The 5,838-nt window shown below is 35.3% G+C and overlaps 1 protein-coding gene across 1 annotated transcript in view; it reads right to left on the reverse strand.

Moving 5' to 3' along the window:
* Window positions 1-5,838, reverse strand: part of LOC106872006 (uncharacterized) — a 39,916-nt gene that overhangs the window by 21,876 nt on the left and 12,202 nt on the right. The gene's annotated exons all lie outside the window — the stretch shown is intronic.

A 5,838-nucleotide genomic window follows, 5' to 3' on the forward strand; every position in this document is an offset into this window, starting at 1 on the left:
GAAGCTTATATCTCCTTTCGGTGAAGTATTGCCTGATCTAAAGATCTTTGTAAGTTGCCGAATTTCACAGATAATGACATAATTACCTCGTGTTACGGATGAAATCAAAGCAACAGTTAAGGAGTGGCATATTTTACCACGACAGACACGTACACAGCAACGAATACCACGATGTGAGTGAAAGCTGCTCTCACTGTATTGTCCAGTGTCTGGTAATCCCTTCGATACCGACATCAAACCAAAAAAAGAATCCTGACCACAGAGTGTGGGTAATTATGTCAAATGTCACTGGCAATGTGCATTCAGCTGATTGCAACTGTTAAAGCAAGTCACTGAGCATGCGTACATGTCATACGTACATGCCACCCATCCCTAGACAAGGTTTCGACCTGATATTCGGTTTCCTTAAGTTGGCGAGAAATATCGAGTCTGTCCTCTCAGAGTGCTGTAAGTTCGAACATGATGACTATTTTGTACTCCTGGAGAGCGAGAACATGTCTGGTCGGAGTGATGTTACCGCTAAATCCTTTGGGAAGACGAGTTTGTCCTTCAGATCCACTTGCATCTCTCAGTCTGATATTGGATGCAAAATGAAAAACGAGTGCTCTGTCATAGTTTTCGACGTAAGAGCCTTGCCATTTTCCCTCAAGAATCCAATACCCTAGAGTGGTGATATGTTGTTTGTTAAACTTAGCCTTTGTCGGTCTGTCCACTAATCCTTCAAGCAAAAGTTTCCTTCTTATTAATCACAAATTCCATTAAAAAACAAAAAAAACAGAATGGTTGAAAAATTTATCTCAGTCTAAGCAAACTTCGCAATTGTGAAGTAATACAACAGTGAAATACGTTTTATGTTATGAGGAAAGAAACAGATCTAAAGTTCGGACATGTGTCCTTCGGAGAGTGGGCAGGAGAAAACAGTGATCAACAATTAGTTAAAGGCAAAAAAAAAAAATGTAAAGTTGTAGTAGGATGGATATGGAGGTAGAAGGTAATTGCATTATGTTACTGTTCAGCATTTATGATTAACAAGTTGGTATATCAATCCAGAAGATGCTTCCTCCAAGCAAGCTTAAGCATTTATACTCCAACAGGATGCGAGCAATGTATATAACGATCTTACACACACGTCTACAGGTTTTACAATCGTAGAGTTGCTAACTACAAATAAAACTGATCTTTAAAGAAACAAAAATATCTACATGTAATCAATATGTGTTTCAAACATTATATTAAAATAACGATGTGTGTATACATTATTGTCAATGTTTATTTTATTTAACATTTTTAATGTCAGCACTTTATCCCAGTACCCTATATTTAGCACCGTCGGGGAATAAATTGCAGTCAACAATAGACATAGTTTCTACATACAATGCGAACCAGAATGTAGGTTATTATTTTTTTTATATAACATATTTGATATTTTAGTACATAATTAAATAACGATTTAAAATTTGTATATTTCCTAAAATTAGTGTTCGTAAAGTGACTTCGGCTAGAAATAAAACTTTTGCAAAGTAAGGTTTTTACATTCTAACAGCAGAGAAAGTTGTTAACTTTTAAGTTTTAAATTAACTTTTCAAAGTATTCATATTTTATTAATAACATATTTTTAAAATTAAAACTACGGCTCTGTTCTATGTTTTTATTTAGAATTTTTCCGTATTTTCTGAATTCTTCACAGGATTGTTACATTATAGAAAGTGTTTCCCAAATTGCAATATCGCGCCAAATTGCAATATCGCCCACCTGTGTAAAAAAAAAACCCGACACAAACTCCCATAGCCCCCCCCCCCCGTATCATTTGACACACACCATATCGTAGACTCGACTCGTTGGCCTCTTAGTGCCGTTTGTACTAAATATGCAGTTGTTTACAAATCCCTCATTGTGGGTTTAGTATTGCCATTAGTGTCAATAAAATTCTAATGTTAGCTCTATATTATGCAGACAGATTAACTTCTGGAAACTTGCGCTTTCTTTTATACCAATTTTCATTTTCCCCAAATGAACCACTAATCAGAACTACCGATGCAAAAATAATTAATGATTGTATTTTAAAGGAAAAGAATAAAACTTTTTAATGAGAACCATGTGACTGGTGCGATGCAGCTAGTGCAGTTACATTCGGTTTCAAACTTGTTAACTTTAGACGCAAGTCTCCTCGTTGTGTCACATCCAGTCCAATTCTTTTTTGGGAAAGTAAAGTCCCAACATGGTTAAAACCAGATTTAACCAGGTATGAGGTGGGGAAAGCAAGCAAAAGTAATTTCAGATGTTTCCACATCTTGAAATCGCTCCACCTTGTTATCGTGCAATGATTGTAAATAGTTGCGATATGCAGTTAAATCCTCATCAACCAATATATCTTTTTAATAATCAAGTTGTGGAAATTGATGGAATTGACGTTTTGAAATGTTAGTCTTGTACAAAACCAATTATGAAATGAAAGTACTTCAGCTTACCGAATACGACAACTTTAACACGAAATAACTTTGAAAATATAAACTTTTTTCAACATCACTAAGAGTGAAAGATGTTTTATATGACATATTCTATCAGTGTCCGAAGTTTGAAAGTGTTTAGTCACAAAAAATTAATTTCTCGATGTGCCGTTCAAAGGGAAAAGATCCAACACGTTTAAAAAAATTCTTTTTGTGCGTGACTGCACATTTTGTCAACATCCTGAAAATAGCGCTTGTGTTTTGATATGAAACCACAGAATTACGCACGACATATAACCCCTCATAACTTTTTTTATTTTTCGGAGTTTTCGGGAAATTTTTGCGAATTTGAATTCTACACGCGGAACTTCATTTGAATTCCACACACAGGACTTCATACGATTATGCAAAAAAAAAAAAAAAAAAATGCAGTGGAGTGTGATTTAAGGTCTAGGCCTATTTGGCTGCTATTTTTAGCACGCATGACAACCATCTCAATGACTGCGACAAAAATATTCAATCGATAAACAAGTCCGCGTTTTTAATACAAGTCCATGCAGACTTTTAAACTATCTCCTGCGGAGTGCCAATTGGGCCTGCAGCCCAAAACTAGAGAGCTAAATAACATGACTTTAATACGTCTGTAATGACTATATATGCCCTGGTGGTATTTGATCAGAGGTTAAGGACGGATGAGAATTAATTCTGCCATGCAATCACTGTATTGTTCCAGTCCCAAGTTGAATTCCAACTGTTGGCCAATTTGTCCCAAAGTTCCTATCTTGAGAGAATGTCATTTATCTCCCCTTTGATCTCTGACGGCATCTGACAAATGCCGCCAAGATGGCGTGAATCAGCCAAGCTTCACTGCTAGAAATAGCAATCCAAAGGCTTTTAAATCAGATCCCAGTGCTGGATGTTTAAGAACCAAATGAAGGGCAACATTTCAATCCCGGGATCATCCTGATTGCAGAAAGGACATTATTACCCAGAAACGAAATCGGAAAAAAAAAAAAAAATAGTGCAAGGGTGTAAAAAAAAGAGGTGTAGGAAATGAATATGAAAACTAAAAATGCACGGAAAACAATGGGAGTGGGTAGGGAGAGGCCTTCATAAAACTCACAAGATCCGAGTTTTTCCCTCATAACTTTTAGGAAAATGGGTTTTTTTTTAATGAAGGGGTTTGCAGTACATTAGGCATCCATAATGCATGCCGTTTGAAAGGTATATATATACAATTTCATTAAAAGATATCCATTTTCCTTAGTTACGAGGAAAAAAATTGGATCTTGGGAATTTTCTGAAGTCCTCTCCCTACCTCTTCAGAAAAGATTTTACCCATAAATTTCATTATAATCGTAATGTATGTCGTTTGGAAGGTATTTATATAAAATTTCATTAAAAAAAAACCCCATTTTCCTAAAAGTTATGAGGGAAAAACTCGGATCTTGTGAATTTTCCGAAGTCCTCTCCCCACCCCCTTGTTGCTTTCTGCACATTTTTGTTTTCATATTTGTCTTTTACATCTTTTTTTTTACACCCATTGCACTATTTTGTTTTTTCAATTTCGTTTCCGAGTAATAATGTCAACATTAACCCCAAAAAGGTATAATATGTCTATGTGCAGCAAATGTAGGCTGAGATACAGGGGTCGCAGATGGACAGACAGGATTTTGCTTTTATTATCATAGATGATAAGATGCAATTTGAGGGAGATGTGACAACTATTTCTAGCAGGATGAGTGACTGGATAGTGGTTCTCTTAATCAGGGGTAATATGAATGATAGTAGGGTGGTGGTGGTGGCAGTAATGATACAAGTGTTATTGGAGGTGACAATGGTCGTAAATAGTCCCTTGGCCAAAGTCCAGGTTGACTTATGATCTGAACAATGCAGTTTATATGAAGTGTCATGTGTTGATGGTAGAAGGTATCCACGATAAATATTGACTCAAGAAAAATCTAAGCTAGAACTTGAAATAGTTAAACCTCATGGAGATGACATAAAAAATATGTTAAATAGAAACTAAAATGATGATTAATGCTTCAGATATCAAATCTGTTGTTTTTTTTCTCATATATATTTTCAGCTCATCTATAACCAAGCTATCTTTTGGATTTTTCTTACACACCCAACAGAAAATTAATCAAATCCTCTCAAAGTGATATTTGCGTCATTGCTAACTTCATGCATTATACTTTGTGACTTAAGACTGGAAACCTATTACAATCTAAATATTCCCCCAAATTTTTTCTACACTTACGGATTTTGGCCACTATAATTTACTTATGCAGTCATGAAAATATCTTGTAGCCATAGTCTGTGAAGTTCTTTGTGTTACCCAATTTTAAAAGATCATAGAAAATAGAAGATAAATAAGTTTTTCTTTCACTTTCTATTTAATGACTGGAAGAATCTAGTATATAAGTTATAGCTCTTTAGAATAGGATTTTACTGCATTAATTAGATATTAGACAACTTAATACCAATATCAGTGTTTCTGTGTCCTTTTCATTTGATATTTTTTCACAGCAAAGTGAAAAAAAATCCTACTCTCAATGAGAATATGAAAGTGTAATAGGTATGGATGAGAAGAATGAAACTTGCTTACCCCTCCATTCTGTAACTGGAAGAAATATCTGACTCAATATTACCAAAATTTGAATCCCACAGTTTCATTACTTTTGCATACACTGAAGTGGATATTTAAAACTATGAAACCATGTAAACATATGTGACAAAAAGTAAATCCTTTGGTGGGTTGGTTGGATGGATATAATGGGTCTGACAAACAGAGGTAGCAAAACACAATTATTGTAAAAACCTATTTTACAGGCCTTTACACTGCTAGCTTGTTATAAAATGTATGTATTAGAAACAAAAAAATATTGAATAATACTTATGCCACTATTTCAATGGCTTTCCAACCATTGACCATACAACTATACCATTTAGTTTTCAGCTCAGTAAAGTCTTCTAGTGATATAACTAATCCTGGGACATAATACAATGGATATATAATATTTTAAGCTCATGAATTTGTTACTCTTTTACTTGTTTCAGTCTTTTGACTGTGGCCATGCTGGAGCACCGCCTTTTAGTCGAGCAAATCGACCCCAGGACTTATTCTTTAGAAGCTTAGTACTTATTCTATCAATCTCTTTTGCCGAACCGCTATGTTACGGGGACATAAACACACCAGCATCGGTTGTCAAGCGATGTTGGGGGGACAAACACACACATACAAACATACACACACACATACATATATATATATATACATATATACGACGGGCTTCTTTCAGTTTCCGTCTACGAAATCCACTCACAAGGCTTTGGTTGGCCCGAGGCTATAGTAGAAGACACTTGCCCAAGATGCCGCGCAGTGGGA

This window comes from Octopus bimaculoides, chromosome 3 (genome assembly GCF_001194135.2).
Source record: "Octopus bimaculoides isolate UCB-OBI-ISO-001 chromosome 3, ASM119413v2, whole genome shotgun sequence".
Taxonomy (NCBI): Eukaryota; Metazoa; Mollusca; class Cephalopoda; order Octopoda; family Octopodidae; genus Octopus; species Octopus bimaculoides.